Genomic DNA, 13782 nt, shown 5'->3' on the forward strand with positions numbered 1-13782 from the left:
AACACATGTTGATAGAATTCATTTTAATCTGTCGGTTGTTTAGTTTTTTAGCAGACTTGACCATTAGGGTCGCATGTTTTCCGAGTTTAGAAGACCTTTGTAATAATGCATTCATACGGCCAGTGGCAGACAGCTCGCTCTTATCAAGTTTTAGAGTAATAGGTGCGTGGTTAGATGGTAGTGCTGTATTCTGACAAGCAGAGAAGTGTCGAACAGCAGGAATAATGTCAGGTGATACATAGCAGCAGTCCAATTCGGAAATCCAATGTTTTCCCCTCCGAAACGTAAGTGGGATTTGGAACGTATTATTTCTCAATTTTAAATTGTTCAAGAGTATCATGCTGTCTAGCGCAGAAGTTATTTGTCGAGCCTTACTATTGGGTTTGATAGACTAATATCCATCGATTCCACGTAGGCTATGTCAAAAGGTAAATTAGCAATTTCACAACTCCTTGTATATCCAAACCTAGTGTTCATATCCCCCATTATTATTAGCCTCTTATTGGATAAATTCAGAGTGTTCAGGTGAGCGAATGCTTCTGGAATGTGGTAAGGGGAATCATCATGCGTCTACGTCTTTGCGTTGCGTCTCTGGAGTGGGAACTGCGCTTTTATAATAGACGGAATAATAGGCCTACACGTCAATCTACCCTAATAGCCTATAGTCTCTATCACGCTGATTGAAAATTGGAGCACAATATTGCATAATGAGTTAAATTTGGTTTCATAGTATAGTATACATCCAGCCGTTTATTTCTTTATCATTGATTTACCACCTTTAATATTAAAATAGCATGGTGCGTGGGTTTGAAGAGTTTAACAAATCGACAAAATGAGAGATTTCTCATTAGAATTCGAAACATTAATCACGTGTTCTTTTTGATTACACAACCTATGCATCTACATTAAGGTGACATGAATTAAAGTGGCCGTATAACAATGATTTTTTTCTTGCTTTTAAATTTACTTTTTCGGCCCTCTCGTCTATATGAGTATCGTCTTTCTATCACCATGTTCACCCTTCTTGACATGTTCATTCTCCTGAACGTCATTGTTGTCTTGTTCATCTTTGTGATATTAACATTTCATCACCATTATCACCCTTTGTTGGTCAATCTCATCATTATCATTTTAAAAACCCTAATCATCATTATCATCATCTTTAGCACCTTTTCTTATCATTTTTATCATCTTTATCCATTTTTATCACCCCATCACCCTATCATCATTACCATCGTCTTCATCACCTTTAACTCTTATCATTTTATCATCTTTATCCACTTTAAATCCCCACCAGCACCCTCATCATCATTATCGTTATTACCTTTTCTTATGATTCTTATCATCTTTATCCATGTTAATCACCCCATCACCCTATCATCATCTTTATCACCTTTTCTTATCATTCTTATCATCTTTATCCATTTTAATCACCCCACCCCCTTTATCATCCACAGCTGTTCCAGAAATATGAATTAAGTGCAGCGCCCCCAACGTTTCATAGCGTTTTATGGAGTAGCGATTCCGAAAACATATTGTATACAAACCACATGAGGAACCCGGAAGCAATCAAGCATAAAACGACTGTTTTTTAATAGCCAATAAAAACAAATAAAGACCGCGAAAGTCAGAAAAATAATGAATATTCATTAGAACAACCCTGGATGAAGGTGAAAAACATGTTGTCGTCGTTTTATCACGTGGATTTTAAGAGGTAATGTAATTGAAAATTGTACACCCAACGCCAGTTTTTTTCTCAAGTGATACATTTAAAAAGTAGGTATAAATGTTGTTTTCCATATCAGTTTAAAAATAATTTTTTCTGTTGAATTCTTTGATTTAGTTGGATACTTTAGTTATCCTTGAATGTTTTAACAAGGATCGTATTCATATTGCCTGGCTGGATTTTTTCCTATGCTAGCTTATAATAGGCTCTGCCCAGGCCCCTTGCGTGGTTAAAACCAGCTGTGTAAGACTAATGGCTGTTTATTTTTAACACGTAAACATGTATATTCGGGGGGCCTGAGTGACAGTTGACCTGTTATAAAGCTGATTAATTACTTGTTCCTGGTCCTAATTAAAAATTAGGCCTAGTCTAGGCCTAAGCTTTTTTAATAATCATTCATATTGGGAAAGGAGTACAGAGTAGGCCAGGCTACAGGCCCAGCTAGGCCTATATTATATATAGGCTAGGCTACCTCATCAGCAGGTTAAAGGCTAGCAGCCTACCTAGCATGTCTTAGTCAAAGATCTGTAATATATTAATAGAAAGAAGTTATAGAGTACTGTGACATTAGATATTTAATCATAAATGCATATTTCTTTCATATTTGTATTGTATATTTATTATTTTGATATGCAATGAATCACAATCTAAATCAGTAAATAACATAAATTTCCGTTATCAATAAATAATTATTAATATATAAACCAAATTAAAATACAATAATTGTTTATTTTTAACACGTAAACATGTCTATTCGGGGGCCTAAATGACAGTTGACCTGTTATAAAGCTGATTAATTACTTGTTCCTGGTCCTAATTAAAAATTAGGCCTAGCCTAGGCCTAAGCTTTTTTAATAATCATTCATATTGGGAGAGAGGAGTACAGAGTAGGCCAGGTTACATCCCTAGCTAGGCCTATACTATATATAGGCTAGGCTACATCATCAGCAGGTTAAAGGCTAGCAGCCTACCTAGCATGTCTTAGTCAAAGATCTGTAATATATTAATAGAAAGAAGCTATAGAGTACTGTGACATTAGATATTTAATTATAAATGCATATTTCTTTCATATTTGTATTGTATATGCAATCACAATCTAAATCAGTAAATAACATCAATTTCCGTTATCAATCAATAATATATATAAACCAAATTAAAATAAAATAACTTCCAAAAAATTAAATTCAATTACAATTCATATACCATTTGTTAAATATTCACAAAATCATTGTTCTAGCAATAACACAAAAAATACTACCATTCATACAGTATACTGTACATAATAATATGCAATACTGTAACAATTAACTGAGAAATAGCAAACTATTCCTCAACTTTTCTGCACTTAGTTACCGGCCTAGTTACTTCATGCTGGATCTCAGGTGAAATAAAAGTCAGATGTGACTTCAGGATTTCCCACAAAACTCTTTCCATGGTACTGCTGTCGAGGAATTTATTTTTTCTAAATACCTCGTCCATTTTTGTACATAGAGGTCCAGTTTCAAATCTCTTGGTTCATAGTAGTTCGCTATATAAAATATATAAAAGAAATATGGCATTCATTTTTATAGTATTGCATGTTTTAGACATAATTTTAAAGGTATATAATGTAGGACTGACCAAGTCTTTGACCTCTTGTTCTTTTAGATTTATTCTGTGGCCAGTCTCTGCAATCTTACTATGCTGTTTTGTCACAAGTGACACTGAGAGTTCATTTCTTAAATGCTCAAGATTCTCTTCTAAAGACTGGATTTTAATCATTGTACTTTGTAGCATGTCGATGTGCTGCAGCTTCTGATTTTCTCTTTCTGCTGGATGATCACCTGAGATTAAACAATATTGGTCAACCAAATAAATGTCAATCTTCATAAAAAATGAGCATCAAAATTATTATATTTTCAAAATGTTAACAACTATTTCTTGTAGCAGATGATAATAATATATGGATAATTCATAGGAAAATAAGTTCCAGCCAAAGGTTTGCTTTATTATGCATAAAAATAGGATAAACAATTTTGAAATTCTATGCTCAAAGGGACAATTATGTATATTTAAAGAGCAACTTGACCAATTGAGTTATTATGTAATGTCAATGTAAAGTTGAAACAACATTTGAATTTACCAGTCAAGATGTCAGCATCCTGTCGCATGTTGAATATTATAACATATTGACACCTGGAAAAATAGTTGATTGAGGAAATATTTAATAAAGAAAAGAGGTATATTTATAAATTACTGTAACAATTGTTTGTTTCGACAGTTATTTTATACTAACATTGTTCTTTAATATGAAGTACAAACACACATTTTATTGTTTGGAGTGTGTATTAAACTTTCTAAAGAGGTGGTTATGATTATTTACCTACCCTGTTTAATTCAATGTCTACCAGGTATGGCCTAACAACACTGTGCGATATTGTTTTGCTTTTTTTTTTTTTCACTGCCATGGTCTACAAAAAACTTGTAGTCATGATTGTAGGCCTTGAGATATCTACAGGCTTGAGGAACATTGTTGATTCTGATGTCATCTTGATTACAAAAACAATAGATGCAACTGTACTTTCCTTTAAAAATAAATCAATTTTTAAATCTACAGTACTTCAGTTTTGTGTCCAAACAAATCCAAACAAGAGAGCTAATAGTCAAAATATTAAAGCATTATTATACAAATGTATTACTATTAAGGCCTAGCCTAGGCGGCATATGACCGTTTCGGCCACAGACAGTTTCGGCCACAACAGATTTCTATGGCGCGCCATTCACGCATATATTAGACCGTGCTATTGTTTTTGCTATTAGTTATCGCATCTCATGCTTTGTTGTATAGTATTTTTATGACGATTACTACCATTACAGTGTTATCATTCTTAAAGTTATTCCACTACAATTTGCATTTATTAGATTTGTTGTTTCCATTCCAGTTTAGTTATATCATGGAGTCTTGGCGAAAAATAAATTCAACTGTCAGTGACACAGTTAAATACTCTCTTAGTACAGACGTATTAATAGTTTGGCTATGAAAAAAGAAATAGAAATGCTAAGAAAAAAAAAGAAATTTAATTAAAACGTTTTTCCTTCCATTGCTTAAGTGACCTAAGGAACAAAGAGGAATATCAGGAACTCACACATCAATACAAGCAGAAGAATCAAGAAGAAAATTAGTGATAAAAAAAAATAAATTTAATAAAACTTTGTCGTCTTCATTTGATTGGTTTTTAATACAACACAGGAGTAATTAAATGTTTTATCATGGAGCTCAGGTCATGTCTTAAGAACACAGGTGCATAAATAAAACGAACATATCAGACCCAACATAAAAATAATAATTGAGTAATTTGCGGCGATATGCATTTAACATATTTTAACATGTCAAAATACAGTACAAACAAAATGAGTAATAATTCGGATAAAAATGCGACTAAGGATAACATTTGTTGTGTTCTATGCGAACGTCAGAGGAAGTCCCCAAATTAATTACTAGGCCTATTATCAATTAATAATTGCTGCTATAAATAACCACACTCTAGAAAAGAAAATGGCAAAAAGAAGCAACCAAACACTGTTATTTCAAAGTTCAGAACATCCGTAATTACTACGGAAATTCGGCCCAATATTTCGGACGTAGGGAAATGAAGATAAATAGGCTACTACGGAAATAATGGGGAATCCCCGGCAAAATGCAATGACTACGGACAAATCAACCACCCATATGACGGGGTTATTATTATCTACGTAATTCTTCGTTTCTTATCTCATCATGCCACCTAGCTACAAAATACGTGTTTGTATTTTATTTTCATTATTAATTAATTAAATTAATTAATTGCCAAGTTTGTCTGTGTCCGTGTTTTCCTGTGTAAAAACAAAAAAACAAAAGTAAAAGGCAATGAAATCGATAATCCTGTATTACATTGTCGTGTCTCATTGTTCCCCTATCAATGGCACTATGGGCGTTCCATAGATATGGTAGTAATATTGTCTGTGGCCGAAGTTGGCCTAATCCGCCTAGGCTGTGACTGTCACTCAGTCACACCAGCTAGCCTAAAAATGCACCAGGAAAGCAATAATTATTATTATAAACACATGCCATTAATTATTTGGTAACAGTTATAATGATTAAATTTAGGATTAGGGTAATTAAAGGTTTAACTATTACGAATTTTCTATGTTTCGGCCTAGCTTTATTCTAGGCCCACATTACCGTCACGGTCATCGCGGGCGACAACGCACTTTCTAAGCCTATTGCCAAACCGTTTTCTCGCCGACAACAATAACAATGTATAAAGGGGTTGCAAAATATGCGAGTTTTACTAAAAACTGAACCAGGCTATATTTACAAAACTAGTATTATTTTGTTTATATAATAATGATGGACTATATTCTAGTTCGTTCTTTTTCTAAAAAAATTAATTATATCCAAAAAAAAGTAAAGAATACAATGATATTTTCTACTTACGATTGTTTACCATTTCTTTACACAGTTTATCTTGACTTCCTGGTTTATGTGCTGGATAGTATATCAGTAAAATGGACAATATCGTGGTTTATTTATTAATTTATAGTAAAGAAACAATAAAATATTTATTTTTTAATTGAACATACACTTTTTTTAATCATTTAGTTTTGTATAAAATGTTTTACTACATAAAAACTCACGATAGCGAAATTTAATTTGGCGTTCGCGAAATAATGGTTTGTAAACAAAAATTATATGTCCGCGCGACTCGGCGGGAGAGCCTCGTCTGCTAACACTGAGGGCGCTTGACTTTTTCTGACATCTTAACACTAGTTGAAACAGCTGTGCATCATCTTTATCATTATCATCATCTTTATCACCTTTTCTTATCATTCTTATCATCTTTATCCATTTTAATCACCCCATCACTCTAATCGTCATTATCATCTGTGTATCACCTTTTCTTATCATTCTTATATCATCTTTATCCATTTTAATCACCCCACCACCTTCATCATCATCTTTAGAATTATCATCATCTTTATCACCTTTTCTTATCATTCTTATCATATTTATCCATTTTAATCACCCCACCACCTTCATCATCATCTTTATCATTATCATCATCTTTATCACCTTTTCTTATTATTCTTATCATATTTACCCATTTTGATCACCCAATCACCCTAATCACAATTATCATCATCTGACATGTGGATCACCTTTTCTTATCATTCTTATCATTCTTATATCATCTTTATCCATTTTAATCACCCCACCAGATTCATAATCATCTTTATCATTATAATCATCTTTATCACCTTTTTTTTTATCATCTTTGTCCATTTTAATTACCCCACCACCTTCATTATCATCTTCATCATTATCATCATCTTTATCACCTTTTCTTATCATTCTTATCATCTTTATTCATTTTAATCACCCCACCACCAACATTATCATCCTCATCATCTTCCTTATCTTCAGCTCGTCACCATCATCTTCACTAATGGCATTTTAATGTCAATACCTGCACTCTCATTACCGCTATAATTCATCATTTATAACGTGGTGAGAGCCAATTGATTTATCACTCGCTTTAAAAACATGATAAATTAAAGGATAATATGGTATATTGCAATGACGTGATTAAAAAACTTGTTTTAATATGATATTAAGATATTTTGTAATCATGAATATTCATAAGGCACACATTAATAGTAATAAGGTTTCTGTATATACATAATAATCAACATGAATCTGTTGTGAATTACTTTTAATATAACAATAACAGGGATATCGTATTAAGGAGGAGACACTTCAAATGTTAACGCGGCCGGCCAACCTCTCAGCGCCTCCTATTTACAGGACAGACGCGCAGTTGTTGGGCTCCGAAGGCGTCTCCTTATATAACACTTATTAATTCAGATGATCTTATTTATACGAATGTTGCCTACAGACTTGTTAATTATTGTATTGTCATATTGAAAAAAATAATAAAAATAGTTTCTCAACCGGTTAATGAACTAATAATAAAATAAAAATATCTCATAATCCGTTAATGTTCGGAATAAAACAAGTGCATGTTATAGCTTGTAAATTACTTGCCTGTTTAGATTGATATCATAAGTCACACATATAAAGACAATTACAATGTTTTATATATGATTGTTATGTAGACAGAAATATTGCAGAGAATTGTTTTTCCCTGATACGTCACAACTATAAATTGAGCATTGTTTCCGTGGTTATGCCTTTTTTAACCTTTTAGTGTTTTTTGTCGTAAACATTTTGCTTAGTATGGTATTCAATTCTTGCTATATCTGCCAAACTAAGCTACAGTAACCATTAAATATTTAGCAGTGGTTGTACGCTTTTCGGTTTGAACACCGCTGTTAGGCCTAGTATGGTCTGTACAGCAGACAATGGGAATACCTTGTTTTTATACCAAGATTGTAGGTCCAATCTACTTACAATTCACAGATTTATGATGAGTTGATCTAAATAGGCCTAATATAATTGTAAGTGCCTCGGAGATATAATTTAGTTAATCTTAAAATGTCAAAAGATCTTATTCTATTATTTACATCCTGTACTCTTCTGTTACCAAGTAATTCCTTCAAAATTCAATCCGTCAATAACGATGCGAATTTTTCAGTTGCGCTCTTTACAAACACATTTACAACTCCGATTTAAACAGAGCGAGATCTCTCTACCTTAATTCAATTTATTTATTTACTGTTTAGTTCAAGATTCTGAATATGTAACACAATTTATCAGAACCTACATTCTTGATTTATGACACCCCTGTGGTCATTATGTGTGAACAGCTTTATATAACCTCCAAATCTAATACATTTTAGACGATTGTATAATAATAATAATATCGAATATAATATTGGTCATAATTATAGCAATTTGACTACGCACTATAAAAATAAAAAATTCATGATTGACTTCTTTCTCAGGATTTCTCAATAGAAGGTATAGCCGATTCTTGGTACTGTACAATTTATCACATACAGTATATTTTCCATGTGACAGATGTATCATGGTATAAGCCTAATATAATTGTCTTAAACATAATACAGTAGTCACATGTGTGATGCTACAAGATTAGTGTGCCTAATTGACAGATACGTGTAATGCCATAGTTGATAGGCCTACATAAAATCGGGTTTAAAGTGATCTGGACAGCGACGATTGTATAATTTTATGAGATAGTTGATGATGTGATAGATATACTACTACAATGTAGAACGTCACGAATATGAGAACTACGGTACACAGTTATTATGATAATTGTATAACCAGTAGACGACGTTTTTTTAATCGACTAAGTAGATAGGCCTACATAAACGTGCATCTCTATCGTACATTATGTAACATTTAATAGACTATAACTATATAGAATTTCTATGAATTAAAACGCACACAGTAATATAATTCAAGAAGATAACTTACGTATCTCGTAGCAGAATGTGTACTGAGTTAGAAAAGACACGAATATGCCTATGTAAACGACGGCGGCCATTAGTTGACGACAACCCGGCCACATCATCGCAATTTTGAAATCCATAACAAACAAGATCCAACCATTCTTAGGCAGTGTAATGCGAATAAATGAAGCTAAGATTAAGTGGGATCAAGCGTTTAGTAAGAAGAATGAACGAAGGCTGATGGGAGGATGCTGAAGATGAGCGGAATGGTTGATTAAGTCCAGGTAATTATTCCGAGTCCGTTCACTTTTCGTTGTTTGACGAAAGCACGGAAAGGGCTCTCCGGTCGCGTTTTCGTCCTTTTCAACATCAGAAATAAAACAAAACCAACTAAACTAAATTCAGATTTCGGTTGCGTTTCCGGGCTGAATAGAACTATTATGAGGATGCTAAAAAAGAAAATCTATCCATGATGGTTTGGGGGATGTTGTGGTGTTTGGTTCCGTTTGTCGCGTATATTTATCTGCTCAACTGCTTCAACTAGTGGAAAATACAAATCGCTAAACTGTAAAAAATCTCAAATCTATGAGTAGAAACATTTGACACTATATCATCGACTCGACTTCAAATAGCCGAGAGACTGTTCTTGACATCGCAGTTATAATTTCGAATACATGCGCATGTTGCGAGTTGTTTACATATCATCTGAAATTGCACGCTTCGTTGACATTGCGAAGGATCCAAATGATAATACATAAGAATTCTCCACTTTGGGACAAAACTGATCGATGATTTTCTTCCACAAGGGAGGTGTTTCTACCCCATTAGATACATCATTTCACCTTCGGTAACGTTCAGCATTTAAATTTCTAAAAGTAATCAAAATTGTTTTCGGGTGCTTAGTAGAAAAGAGTCAATCAAAGTCCGTGTGTATGCAATGTTTATGCTTTAACGCAGACGAAATCATCGCAATTTATTTCAATGCCTTTAGAACAACTTGTCGCATCGTTAGTACTGAACGGGAATATTGACGGAGTAAACCATCATGATGCACCAACATAGCTCTTTAATAGAATTTAAAATGTAAGATGCAACCCGATTCCTAATGGCTATACACACGACAATACAATATTATGCAATGGCAATTTCCATAGTAGGCATATGTAATGTGTACCACCATAGTACCTGTATCATGGAAGGTGGGTTAAATCAGGGTTTATAATACAGGCATGTGAAGTACATTAGAAGCTGTATCACGAAATATGCATGATACTGGACACATAAATAAGATACTGAACGAGAATCGGCTGGTTGTATAAGCTCATGCATGTACAGTATATCTGATAACTGATATAAATGATAAAGCACATACACAAATCAATTTTTAATTAATAATTATTTAGCATTTAACATCTACTATCTAGTTTACTCTAAATGAATGTTCACACCAAGGAAAATATCGTTTTCGACAACCGGGTCCGTCGTGTGAACGCAAATCTATTCGGACGCGTTGCGTCAATTTGTCAGTGACACGACGACACAAAGTTGACCTGATTTAGATTGAACCAACGTTTATTATAGATTCTGATTCCATTCCAGCATAACTTTTAATTTTAGAACATTTCGTAGAATGGTACACGAGGGAGTAGTTTTCAATTCAAACATTTCTCAAATTGAAAATCACAGGGATTCAATACAAATAGGAAATGCATTATTCATTTTTCCCTACTACCCTCTTCATGATATGACGATGACGATGCTGGTGACACGACGCAGATGATGACGATCATGATGACGGGGTTGATAATGGATGATGACGATCATGACGACGGGGTTGATAATGGATGATGATGACGATCATGACGACGGGGTTGATAATAGATGGTGACAATCATGACGACGGGTTTGATAATGGATGATGACGATCATGATGACGGGGTTGATAATGGATGATAACGATCATGAAGAAGACGGGGTTGATAATGGATAATGACGATCATGATGACGGGGTTGATAATGGATGGTGACGATCATGACGACGGTGGTTGATAATGGATGGTGACTATATTGGCGACGGGGTTGATAATGGAGGGTGACGATCATGACGACGGGTTGATAATGCATGGTAACGATCATGACGACGGGTTAGTAGAAAAGGCTACGGGTGTACCTTTCAAAATTCAAAGAAAGTCCGCATTCATTCATTCATTCCAACCTTAATGAATATTCATAACTTTAAATATTCAGGAGGCAGTCAGGTGTGTGTTTTTTTAATTTGAAGACTGCAGACGTGTGTATAAGATTATATCTTATGTCTTTAAAGTGACGAACTTGAAAATGAAGGCATCGTATAGAATCACTGAATGCATCAAGTATTCACATAAGATTCGATGTTTTATAACAATGTTTAATACTATAAAATAGACCTAAATCATAATGACGTTGTTGACGAAAGAGGTGACTTGCCGTATTGACTGGTAAGCCACGTCTGCTTTACAGTCAGCATGGAGGCTTAGGGATAGGGGTGGAAAGGAAGGTAATATATAGTATATTTCTACATTCTTTATTTAAATGTCAACTGCTTAAAACCAATTGTGATTCTTATGGACCCATAACCGATAATGGGAGAAAATCACGAGGTTTGATTTGATTGAGAATAGACTATAAAATAAATATAAGTTGATACAATTACACAATCGAGGTCAAGCCTATATCTAAAACAATAAAATGTGTTTGTTTCAATTTAGGTCTGTAGTTATAAATCTCATCTTAATTAGCTTTGTGCGACAGAGAAACGAAGCCATCGCGTCAAAATTATACGTGCAATTGAGTCTAAATTGTGTAGTCTGAAGCTCTGTCTACACTACCAAATTTGAAAACAAAAATGTGATGTGCCCATATATGGGCATGATGTCATATCACTACTGTATTTGGGTACATCACTACCATATTTGGCGAGATCACACTTTTTTGTCAAACTAGTTTAATAGTGTAAACAGAGCTTGAAGCACACAATACATTTACATCATATATGCCCCCGTATTCTTGCGAACTTGATCTCTCATTCGACAGTATGTTTGAAACATAAATGGATGATTAATTTCACATTTACATACATGTACAAATGTTTTAAACTTATATTCATTTAATAGTCGAATGCGGTCGGTTTTAGTACCGTGATTTTGGTAGCTTTAAGAATGATTAGGCCTACGTGGCATCCTGAGAAAAACAAAGTGTTATTTTTTTTTATTAAGATGAGTATATTATGTAAAGGGTCTTTAATTCGAGGAACTTTAAAGCTGTCAGATTAAGTTGCTTTTTTACACTGGCCTACAATTCTATGCATTTACATAGACCAGTTATGCATTTTTTTGCTCGCAGTAGTGTAAAAGGGTATTAGTAAGCATTCTTGCTGAATATAATGTAACATTAACAACGAAAGATGATACGATAAGATAAAAAAAAAACAGACATTGAAAAATGTTTTCCCTGTTGGGGTTGTCTATTATTATTGTACAAATAAATAATAATAAAAATATTCATAAATCCAAAGGCAAATTACTGAAAAAATGACAATGCTGTGGGTATCAGTGGCTGGATCGCAATGGAGATACAAAATAAAAGCGAAAAGCTAAATCAAAACGAGAAGTAAAACAGCCAGAAAAGTTATTAGCAGAGCTTTCGGACAAAATGTGTAACAAAGTACGAAAATAAGATTTATATTTTAAAATGAATTTATTATAGGGGTTTTAAGTCATTTTATAAGATACTGTCACTTACTAATTTATGGATGTTGTACGTAACTATGTGAAACATGCTTCCAAGAGATTGTCACTTATCCTCTTTGAAAACGAAATCAGAGTCTTGATAAATATTTGTAATCAGTTCGATTAAATGCTTACATTAATGAGAGTGCAGACCTCTAAAGTAAACGCCTTAAGTAACGATGACGTTTATAGTTAGAAACATTATACATTAAACTAAATGTATACTCTTATCCGGAAATCTTACTGTTGATTGTAAACCGTTAACGCTTTATCATAAGCCTAAATAATCGATACATTAAAGTTATTTTTCTGGTAATAATATCTCTGTAAATTACACGGTGTAGGTCTACATACATCTCTCTTTATTGTCTAATTTGTAAAATGATAATGATGGGCTAGCAATTACATTGCTCAATTTAAAAAAGACCAAAATAAAAATATTTCGCTTGACTGGATTTGGCCTTGTAAATGAAATGCAAAGTAATTATTTTAACATACGCTAGTCAGTCATTAAATAAATATAGCATTATATAAATAAATAAAAATAATAATAATAATTAAAACACATACAATAAAGAATAAATAAATAAAAGACGTCATTGAATAGCAATAGAACTGATGAATAGTAAAAATAACCTAAGAAGAATATTTGGATACTGTAGTAAATATAGAGTATCGTGTCTTTTATAATGAACATTCTTTAAAAACACAAAAAATACAGACTTCTTCAGTTTAATTTACATAATTACACAGACCTATTTTTTAGAATAACGGTGAAATAATCAAATGATATATGTTGATTGATGTAGAGATATATTATATTTCCTAATTATATGATCGATTATACTAATGGTCAAAATTCCCACAATCCGCATGGATCTATTTAGCCTAGTA

This window comes from Antedon mediterranea, chromosome 8, assembly GCF_964355755.1.
Source record: "Antedon mediterranea chromosome 8, ecAntMedi1.1, whole genome shotgun sequence".
NCBI classification, from domain to species: domain Eukaryota; kingdom Metazoa; phylum Echinodermata; class Crinoidea; order Comatulida; family Antedonidae; genus Antedon; species Antedon mediterranea.